The sequence below is a fragment of the Myotis lucifugus genome, unplaced genomic scaffold, assembly GCF_000147115.1.
Source record: "Myotis lucifugus unplaced genomic scaffold, Myoluc2.0 scaffold_54, whole genome shotgun sequence".
NCBI lineage: Eukaryota > Metazoa > Chordata > Mammalia > Chiroptera > Vespertilionidae > Myotis > Myotis lucifugus.
The window spans coordinates 2,443,678-2,455,071 of NW_005871102.1; the positions used below are offsets into that span (position 1 = coordinate 2,443,678).

Here is an 11,394-nt window from a genome sequence, read left to right on the forward strand (position 1 = left end):
GAGAGAGAGAGAGAGAGAGAGAGAGAGAAGAGAGATCAATTGGTTGCCTCCTGTATGCACCCAAACTCGGGGTTAACCTGCAAAATCTAGGTTTGTGCCCTGACTGGGAATCAAACCTGCTACCTTTTGGTTCAGGGGATGATGCTCCAACAAACTGAGCCACCCAGCAGCCAGGGCTTGTTTCTTTAAAAATTTAAATTATGCCATATTGTCTTTAATTAAGTACAAAGACCCTAACAATCATGTCACCTAGAGATCATTTCACCCGCCGCTCTGTTTGGCTGTCAGTCTCTGGTCTCTCCTTCAGCTGTGGTGAGCTGGATCCCTTTTCCTCTGGGAAGAGAAATCAGTGGTTCGTTGCCTTTGCCAATAACAAAGATGTTGTCTTTTGTATGAACTCATTGAAAGAACCAGGATGTCTCTCTCTGTTGGTGATCACACCAATTCTTTCCAGGTTAGTACCTCAGGTAACCACATACAGGTTCCCTGTGAAATCAGTAACCTTAACATTTTCGAAATCAATCTGAATGGCGTCATTCACCTTGCTGAGGGGATCAGGGTAGCAGTTGGTGTGAGCATCACAGGTTGCCAGATGAGGGATTCCCCTTGTGTCCTTAAAGATCCTTCTCACTTTGCACAACTTGTACTTGGCCTCATCAGGTGTAATACGATGGAAAGCAAAGCAATCTTTGGTGTCATAGAAGAGACTGAAATTCTCTTCGGTCTTGTCAATGCTGAGATATCTGTTAGACCAACCGGGTAGGCTATATCATTTGCACCCTGCCATCAACCTTCATGAACTGCTGCAGACAGATCTTTACCTCACCTCCTGTCAGAGCATATATAACTCTGTTTAGAAAACAATGAAAGGGAGACATTCTCTTAGATTGTGGGGACTGGTAGGTGGACAAGAAGCAAACACACTGGTCAGTTTAATCAGCTTCCAATACTTTGGAGCTGCTACACACTTCAAATGTTTGTTGGGACTGGGAGCCACAGCTGCACTAGCCACAAAAAGAAAATTTTTGCCCTGGCCAGTTTGGCTCAGTGAATAGAGCATTGGCCTGCGGACTGAAGGGTCCCCGGTTCGATTCTGGTCAAGGGCACATGCCTGGGTTGCAGGCTGGATCCCCAGTCGGGGGGTGTGTAGGAGGCAGCCAACCAATGATTTTCTCTCATTATTGATGTTTCTCTCTCTCTCTCCTCTCTTCCTCTCTGAAATCAGTAAAATATATTTTTTAAAAAAAGAGAATTTTCAATTCTTTTCAGCTTGTTTAAACTGTGTTCTTAAATCTACTTTGCTTCCTCAAAATGGTAGAAAGGGAAAAAAACAATTCCCAAGGTCCTTTCCAAATGGCAAATTCAAGATCAGTGTATAAAAGTAAAACTGATAAAACAAGTACAATGTAAACATACACATTTTATTCCTTTATTCATCCTTTTGCTCGTTTATAATTTGACCAATTTTTAAAAATATTTTTATTTTTATTGATTTCAGAGAGAAAGGGAGAGGGAGAGAGAGAGAGAGAGAGAGAGAGAGAAACATCAGTGATCAGAGAGAATCATTGATTGGCTGCCTACTGCATGCCCCCCACTGGGGATCGAGCCCGCAACCCAGGCATGTGCCCTTGACTGGAATCAAACATGGGACCTTTCAATCCGCAGGCCCACACTCTATCCACTGAGCCAAACCAGCTAAGGCTGACCAATTTTTATTGAGTACCTTGTACATACCAGAGTATTGTTAGGCTCCAGATAAAATCTGGTCTCTTGGAACTTCCATGCCATTAAAATGCAGGGCTGTGTGATTTGGCTGCCACTGTGCAGATATGCACAAGGTTACTGGGACACTTGTGGGGGGTCATCTTTTCTAGATGAGAAACTTTGGATTGGTTTCTGAAAAAAGTGGTCCAGGAGCTGAAATATGAATAGGAGCAAGTCATGGAAAGGGCAGGGAATTCCAGAGATGACATTATATGCATGGGAACAGCTGGTTCTAAGGCAAAGCAGCGCAAATAGGTGATGACTTATAGCACGACACATGGCACAGTGGAACACAGAGTGACAGTGTGAGGCAAGAGGGAAGGCTCTGATAGAACTTTGCATGTTACACTAATTTGGCACCTTCTCCTAAAAGCTTTCCTGAAATCTTAGAAGGATTTTAACCATTGGGGGAATCAGATCTGTTTTTTGACAGTACCATTAGGAAGGAGTATGGAAGAAACCAAGATGGCAGCATAGGTAAACACGGGAGTTTGCTGCCTCGAACAACCACTTCAAAAATACAACTAAAAGACGGAACGGACATCATCCAGAACCACAGGAAGGCCTCAGAGGAGGCGCAGTGCTGAAGTAAAATACTAAGGTGCGGAGTGCATGCAGAGCGGGCTGGAGGCTGAGGGAGCGGTTGTCGTTTTCTATCGGGAGGGAGTCTCAGGCTCTGAGCTCCAGTTCCGGGCGAGTCTCTAGGGACCCAGACTCAATACGGGAGAAGCGGGACTGTCTGGCATCACTCAGAACCCTAGGGCAGCTTTCTCTCCGTGGGGCTTGCAGCGATTACTGGGACACTGAGAAGAAGAGCCTCTGAGGGCAAGACTGAGAACAGCCATAATTGCTAACCCCGCCCTGTTGATCCCGTGGGACCCGCCCCATCCAAGCCCTGCAGGGAGGCTTTTGCTGGATAGCCTCAGGCAAAGGCTAGATTAGCACCTCCTTAGAGATCCAGGAGCCAGGAAGCCCAGAGGTCAGAGTGGGACCATCCAGTTTGCAGCTCCGTGGAACCATAAAAGACACACTCAGGGGGCAGACTCAGTGAGCACCAAAGCCCCATCGAAGCAAGTCTAGCCCCAGAGGGGTGTCTCCAGCACAGAAGTTCTCCCACTGCAGACACAGCTGATTCTCACAGCCAGTTGGCCTGGAGGTCAATTCCTCACAGTGATAACTACAACAATCAAGGCTTAACTACAACAAGACTGTGCACAAAGCCCACAAGGGGGTGCACCAAGAGTGTCTACCTCAGGTAATTGGGACACTTAGCACAGAAAGGCCTGTATCGACACAGTGAAGCATAAAAAATGCCAAGACAAAGAAACAGGACACAAACGACAGAATTGGAGGAAAGCAAACTGTTGGATATAGAGTTCAAAACCACTCTTTTAAAGTCTTTAAAGAACTGCTTAGAAGCCGCCGATAAATTGAGTAAGGCCCTCGAAAAGACTGGTGAGACCGCCGATAAATATAGTGAGATTCTCAAGAAATCTAATGAGACCCTCGATGTTGTGATAAAGGACCAACTAGAAATTAAGCATACACTGACTGAAATAAAGAATATTATACAGACTCCCAACAGCAGACCAGAGGGTCGCAAGGATCAAGTCAAAGATTTGAAATACGAAGAAGCAAAAAACACCCAACCGGAAAAGCAAAATGAAAAAAGAATCCAAAAATACGAAGATAGTGTAAGGAGCCTCTGGGACAACTTCAAGCGTACCAACATCCGAATTATAGGGGTGCCAGAAAATGAGAGAGAGCAAGATATTGAAAACCTATTTGAAGAAATAATGACAGAAAACTTCCCCTACCTGGTGAAAGGAATAGACTTCCAAGTCCAGGAAGCGCAGAGAACCCCAAACAAAAGGAATCCAAAGAGGACCACACCAAGACACATCATAATTAAAATGCCAAGAGCAAAAGACAAAGAGAGAATCCTAAAAGCAGCAAGAAACAGAAAATCAGTTACCTACAAGGGAGTACCCATACGACTGTCAGCTGATTTCTCAACAGAAACTTTGCAGGCCAGAAGGGAGTGGCAAGAAATATTCAAAGTGATGAATACCAAGAACCTACAGCCAAGACTACTTTATCCAGCAAAGCTATCATTCAGAAGTGAAGGCCAGATAAAGAGCTTCACAGATAAGAAAAAGCTAAAGGAGTTCATCACCACCAAACCAGTATTATATGAAATGCTGACAGGTATCCTTTAAGAAGAGGAAGAAGAAGAAAAAGGTAAAGATACAAATTATGAACAACAAATACACATCTATCAACAAGTGAATCTAAAAATCAAGTGAATAAATAATCTGATGAACTGGTGATGGTAATAGAATCAGGGACATAGAAAGGGAATGGACTGACTATTCTTGGGGGGTGGGGAGAAAGGGGTGTGGGGGTGAGTGAAGAGATTAGACAATAATCGCGCACCTATGAATGAGGACAGTGGGTGGGGAGTGAGGGCAGAGGGTGGGGTTGGAACTGGGTGGAGGGGAGTTATGGTGGGAAAAAAGAGTAACTAATGTAATAATCTGAACAATAAAGATTTAATTTAAAAAAAAAAGGAAGGAGTATGGCAAATGACTTCAAGGTGGGGTGCAAAAATCCCGGTCTGGGATCCAGTTAGAAACTGTTGCAGTAATCCAGGCAAGAAGTGATGAAGTCCTGAACTAGACAGTTAACTATTTCCCAAAGACAAAAAAACAAATCTCTTACACAATATTGGGCCAGATGCTTTAAACAGTTATTTAGAGGAAAACAGATAATATCTGCTTGCAGTCAGAGCTAATTAATTTCTTTCTTTCTCATTAAAAAACCCCCACAAACCTGTCAATGCAATTTCGAAACTATATGATTTTTAGAACTCTCTAAGAAAGAACAACAAATAAGCAGATATTAAATCATCCATGCTTACAAATAGTCTACTTTTCAGGCAATCCTCTGCAGATTAATCAGAACCAAACTCATACATTTTAATCATAACATGTTCTGTTATCTGCCAACGTATTTTCAAGTCTATGCAGGTATGACCATATGCCACGATGGACAAATGAACTGGGAAGATCAAAGCTATTTGATCTGGTTCTGTGATTTATAATTTCCAAATCAACATGAAGAGAAAATAGCAGGCATCAAACATTCATCTATGCTTGTACCAGGTCATACACTGTAATTCTATCCAAGTGCAAGTTTCCATGGTAAACAGGGCAAGACTTGCCAACACTTCACAGGTTTCCAAAAAGCGGCTATGTCCCTCTTGGGAGGACTTTGTAACTGGAAAAGAAAATCTTCACAGATGAAATGTCCAGCAAAATAAAGTCACAGACTGTGTTTCTACAGCAGGCCTCTTGCCAGATGTCTCATCAACAAGTATGGCGCTGGCAGTGACCCGTCCTATGGTAGAGGTGGTAGAATGCTCCCGCCAAATCTTGTTTTCATTTGCTCACAGCTTCCTAGAAAAAAAAAATCTTATTTGAGTTGAAATTTTCCACGTTTCATCCTAGTCCAAAGGTGACTTAAATTTTTTTTTTAAATTGAATTGAAGTAAATTGAAATTTGTAAAGTTTATAGTCATTTGGGGAGCTTTGTGTACACAAAAATCTCACTGGGTAACACCAAAAAAATTACATTTTCCTTTTTCTTGTGACTTTTGGAAGACTAACTCCTTTTGGCTGTTTCTTTCAAAAGGATTTAACCCTAAGTTACAGGGATAGAAAACCAACTTTTTTTTCTTTTCAATTTACTTAAACAGATTTTTGTCCATGAAGAACTAATAAAATAAGACTTTACTTATTAAATCCACTAATAATTTTTTTAAAATTTAAAATATTCTTGCACATATCTGACAGAAAAAATATTTTAAAATAATTAGTTTAATTCAATTAAATCCAACAAATCTAACTACCAGGTCGTAAGGTGCTAAGTGAATGCTCAGTGTTTGAGGTGTATAAAGCTGTATAAAGCAGTTCCTATCTTCAAGGAATATATTATTTGGTAGTGAAGATGAGAGTAATAAAATGGCAATAATGTAAGTCAGAATACAATAAGTGTTACAGCAGAGGTATAAGCAAAGTCATGTGGGACCACAGAATTGGGAGAAATTAATGTTGACTGGAGGCTAAGAATAGTTTATCCTGGGTTTTGAAAGTCAGAGAGTGTCAAAGATCAGTGGGTTGGGAAGGACATCTCAGACAAGGGTCTAGTGTGAGCACAGACTCTGATGTCAGAAATGGGACTAATCAGGGCTGTGGCCAGGTAGCTCAGTTGGTTAGAGCATTGAGCCTATGCAGCAAGGTTGTGGGTTTCATCCCCAGGCAGGGCACATATAAGAAGCAATCAATGAATACATAAATAAATGGAACCACAAATCAATTTCTCTCTCTCCCCCCTCCCATTCCTTTCTCTCTCTAAAATCAACAAATACATGTTTAAAAAAAGAAATAAGACCAGTCAGAGTGCTTGGAGTGTTGTATAGGACAGAAGAAGGAGAAAATAAAGTTAGGAAAAGTTGAAAAGTTAGTCTTAGAATTTCTCAATGGATATCCTATCGGTATGTTGGGGTGGATGGTTCTTTGGTGTCTTAGGGAGTGTGTATCCCTGGTCCTAGCCTTCTAAAAGCCACTATTGCTCTGTTGTTTTGATCCTTGAGAAGAACTCCCCCAACTTTTCCAAACACCCCCTAGGTGTCACCTTTGTAGAAAATGCCTGAGGGAGCCTTGGATACTGAGTTTGGGGGCAGTCCTTTATTCTGTAGGTGATGAGGTCTGGCTTCTAATCAGACCAAGGGCATGATCTGAGTTGGGGTGCAGGACAATAATTTCTGGAGATAGAATCAAAGGAGAGAAAAAATTGAGAAGTAGGCTAAGCAATTCAGTCTATTGCAATAGCAGGCAAGAGTCAATGTGGACTTGAACTGAACAATTTCATCACTGTCATGTCTGAAAACGTTAATAGACTTTTTTTTTAAGTTATTCCTTGTGTCTCTGAAACTCCATAGTACTGCATTGCAGAACTCTTTGTGCTGTAGCTGCTTTCCTGTTTTTTTTCTTTCCTCAAATTAATATCATATGGTAAATTCAGTATTACAAAAACAGGATTTTTAGAGGGTGATCATAATACCCTTTCTAATTATAGAATAAACACGTGGGGGATGGAAAGCTCTATTTAAAAAACAAAACAAAACGAATGATGTTTCTCTGTTTCATTTAGATAGTGTTTGGGTTCCATCACTTCTTGACTGTTTTTTTTTTCTTTTTTCTTTTTATAAAAAAAGCTCTGTTGACAGTAGATTGAATAGTTTTGAATCCCAGATGTCAGTGTGGTGGAAACTCAAAGTGAATAGACAGATGGAGTTTGTCAGAAGCACCAGTCATTGCCAAAACAGAAGATGGTGCCCAGGGCAAGATAGGCACGGAGGTAGCATGGCCCCTGTGATGGCTCCAGATGGTGGTGAAGGGCAGAGAGTGGCCCTCAGCACCATTCTGTAGGTATCAAGGGTGTCCTGACTCCCAGTAGCAGCTGTGATCGCACCTCGTCATGTGTCCCTCTTTCCCAGCTGCTGCAATATTGTTGCCTTCTGCTTTTCCAGAGGAACTTTGGAAGGGACTATACTGACAGATCAACCACAGATATGTTATGCTTAAATTTTCCCTAAAAAAAACCCTCTTCAGGAAACTTTCAGGTGGTTTTTCATTTGAAACAAAATGGGATTTCAAGAACATTAAGCAGCTGAAAACTTGTACCACATCTATGCAGAGGCCCAAGAACTTGAGATCACAAATTTGAATCAGATCCTATTCATTAGTGAGACTCTCATTCTCCAAACCTCATCCTTTTAGCTCTATTTCTATGAGAGGTTTCTAAAACTGGCTTGGGCTTCCACTCAGATTTTCTGAGGTTATATTCCTTCAAGTTTTCTGATGCAAAATTGTTAATTTTTCTCTTCATTGAGGAATTTACTGAAGAAATAATGATAATGTTTTCCATTTTCCTGGTACTGTATACCTGTTATAAAGCATTTTCATATATATATAATCTATATCTCATTAAATCCTCTGAAGCTCAGAAGATTAGGGGACTTATACAAGGTCACAGAATGGAAAATCCAGAACTCAAGTCCAGGTCTTTTGATTCCAAGCACATGCTATTCCCTCTAAAGTTTGCTCTTCAATGATCAGCACTTTGGTCCTCTGAACTGACAGTGAAGAGGGCCAGAAGCATCTGAGCAATAAGATCTCCCAGTTCTGACCTAGGGTCTGCTGCTTTGAATGACGAGGATCCGTTCCATGGGCAATTTCTAGCACTGTCATTTAGAAATTGCTATTGATGGCACCAGCTTTTGTGGGTCATGGTCCTCAATGGCAGGGGAAGCCAGTGGCCACAGCTCCTGTTGACCAGTCCTCTCTATATAGCTACATGCCGTGACTCCCAGCAGCATTTGCTGCTGACCATGGTAACTCCCAGTTGCTCCTGTCAACAGTTCTCAAAAGGCCCTCTGGGTGATTCCAGAGTCTCCTGCTTCCTGGAAGAGTTCCGTGGCAAGCAGACAGCACAACCCCAGCCCCACCTCTAAGTGCAGAGCACAGTTCTGTACTCCTCAGCTCATCAGAGGACTTCTTCAAAATTGACCCCCTAAGTGACATGGGGGAAGCATGACTCTAAGGGCTTGTAACTTCACACTGCTAGGTTCATGAGAACTATCTCTTGCTGCTTTAAAGATTCTCTCTTTGTGTTTAACTTTTGATATTTTAATTATGATGTGTCTTGGTGTGGTCCTCTTTGGATTCTTCTTGTTTGGGACTCTCTGTTCTTCCTGTACTTAAATGTCTTTTTCCTTTACCAGGTTAGGGAAGTTTTCAGTCTTTATTTCTTCAAATAGGTTTTCAGTCCCTTGCTTGCTCTTTTCTCCTTCTGGTACCCTATGATGTGAATCTTGTTATGCTTGATATTGTCCCAGAGGCCCCTTAAAATGTCCTCATTTTTTAAATTATTTTTTCTTTTTGCTGCTCTGCTTGGGTGTTTGCTACTACCTTGCCTTCCAAATAGCTGATTTGACTGTCTAATTTGCTGTTGATTCCTTTTAGTGTATTCCTCATTTCAGTTACTGAATTCTTCATTTCTGACTGGTTCATTTTATGGTTCCTATGTCTTTTTTTATGTTTCCTATCTCTTTGTTGACGTTCTCACTAACTTCCTTGAGCATCCTTATAACCAGTGTTTTGAACTCTGTAGATTGCTTGCCTCCATTTCAGAATGGAAATCCAGAACTCAAGATGCTTGCCTCCATTTCATTTAGTTATTGATTTCAGAGAGGAAGGGAGAAAGAGAGAGAGATAGAAACATCAATGATGAGAGAGAATCATTGATTGGCTGCCTCCTGCATGTCCCACATTGGGGATTGAGCCCGCAATCCAGGCATGTGCCCTTGACTGGCATCAAACCTGGGACCCTTCAGTCCCCAGGCCGACGCTCTATCCATTGAGCCAAACCGGCTAGGGCTCATTTAGTTCTTTATCTGGAGATTTCTCCTGTTTTTTCATTTGGGACATGTTTCTTTGTCTCATCATTTTGGCTGCCTCTCTGTGTTTGTTTCTCTGTATTAGATAGACCTGTTACATCTCCCAGCCTTTGCAGAATGGCCTTTTGTAGTAGGTGTCCTGTGTGGCCCAGTGGCATAGTCTCCTTGATCCCCTGAACTGAGCGCTTCAGGAGTATCTTTTGTGTGGGTGTTTGTGTCCTCCTGTTGTAGTTGAGCCTTGATTGCTGTTGGCATATCGGTGGGTGGGACTGACCCTCCGGCTGGCTGGCTGGCTGTGAGGATTGGCCACGACCCCATGGAATCAGATTCACCCCACCCAGCAGGGTCTGGTGCCTGCCAGGATCTCCCTTTGGGTGTGTTACTTATGAAGGCTAATTGGGTGGTGATTGGTTGTGGTATGAAATCAGCCTCCAGATGTATTGGTTCTGGAACCTCTTGAGATGGAGTTGGTGCAGGTCAATGTCAGCTGCTGCCTGTGATAGGCCTGGATCTACCTGTTAAATGACCTGGTGTTGGTGGCTGCCTATGCTGGGTCTGGATGTGTGTGGGAGGAGCCATGCTGAGAGCCAAGGCTAACTGCCATCAGTATCAGGCCTGGGGCTGGTCAGTAAAGGCCCAAGGCATCCCGGAGACCTGCTACCGCCTGCAGGTAAGTGTCAGTACTGACAGCCTTGGGAGATATGCAAGTTGGGGGAGGCATGGTCTCAGGAAGTCAACAGGGTGGAGCTGTGGATCTTACCAGGCTAATGCAAATTCAGATTTGGTCATTTGTGGGGAGGGCTTAACATAGGGACCATGGTGGTCATCCCTTCAGCCTTCCCCCTGAAGCCATACAACTTCATTTCTCCCTGTGTGCCTCTGGCATCCTCTGAGCTTGATGGAATTTCTCAAGATTTTTAAAAAGAAAAACTGCAATGCAGGCTCAGGATGGTTATTCCTGAAAGAGCCTCAAACTCTGCTTGAGTTGGCTAGGGGAAGGTCTCAAGAAGTCATCAGTGTGAAGCTAGTGGAGTTCACCAGGCTACTGCAGATTCAAATTTGGTTGGGTGTGGGGAGAGCTCAACACAGGGAAAGAATGCACCTGTTGGCAGCATGGGAGGAAGGCTCAACACGGACAATGGTGGCAGTCCCTCTAGCTCTTGCTCCAAAGCACACAATTCAGTTTCTCCCTGTATGTCGCTGGGCCCCTTCCCCCCTCCCCCCCCCCGCCCCCGCCCCTGCCCCCAGCTACTATCCCTCTGCCAGAGCCCAAGGTGAGTGCCTGTGAATGAGTTTGTATGCTAGCCCTTTAAGAGGATGCCTGAGTTTCCAGCAGCCTTTCATCTCACCAGAATGGTCAGGAATCCCTGCTGATTTTTACAGCCAGATGTTATGTGAGAGCCCAGCATGGAGCTGATCAGGAAGGACCTCTGCCCCTGAGATATCTCTGCCCCTGAGATTCTCAATTGCCACACATGGGTGCAGGGCCAGCCTGTTTCTTGTCTCTACTCCTCCTACCACTCTTGATGTGGCTTCTTCTTTATAATCTTAGTTATTGGACTTCTGCTTAGCTAGTCTTCAGATGATTATCCAGGTTTATTTTTCTATAATTTATGTGGTTGTGGGAAGAGATGTGTGCAGCTTACATCCACTCTGATTTCTTCTTCTTCTTCTTTTTTTTTTTCTGCCAATCCTCACCAGAGGATATCTTTTTCCATTGCTCTTCAGAGAGAGTGGGGAGGGAGGGAGAGGGAGCAAGCAAGAGAGAAACAATATGAGAGAGACACATCTACTGGTTGCCTCTTGCATGCGCCCTGACTAGGGGCAGGGAGTGAACCCAGGCACGTGCCCTTGACTGGGAATCTAACCCAAGACCCTTCAGTGCACAGTCCAAAGCTCTAACCACTGAGCATGTGTAGTATATAGGCCGGCTGTACCTGGGGTGGCGCTGTGGCTCGAAGGGTGTCTGCTGAGTGAGCGGGGTCCCTCTGGCAGGTGGGGACCCTCAGCCTGGTCTGCGGGGATCAGGTCAAAACTGGCTCCCAACATCCCCTGAAGGATCCCGGATTGTGAGAGGGCGGTTCTCGGGTGACGCACCTGGAAATCTC

At 43.5% G+C, this 11,394-nt stretch overlaps 1 pseudogene; it reads right to left on the reverse strand.

Annotated features, from left to right (window-relative positions):
- Window positions 1-261: 261 nt before the first annotated feature.
- LOC102442864 lies at window positions 262-9,541 on the reverse strand (annotated as a pseudogene).
- Between the last annotated feature and the right edge of the window lie 1,853 nt (window positions 9,542-11,394).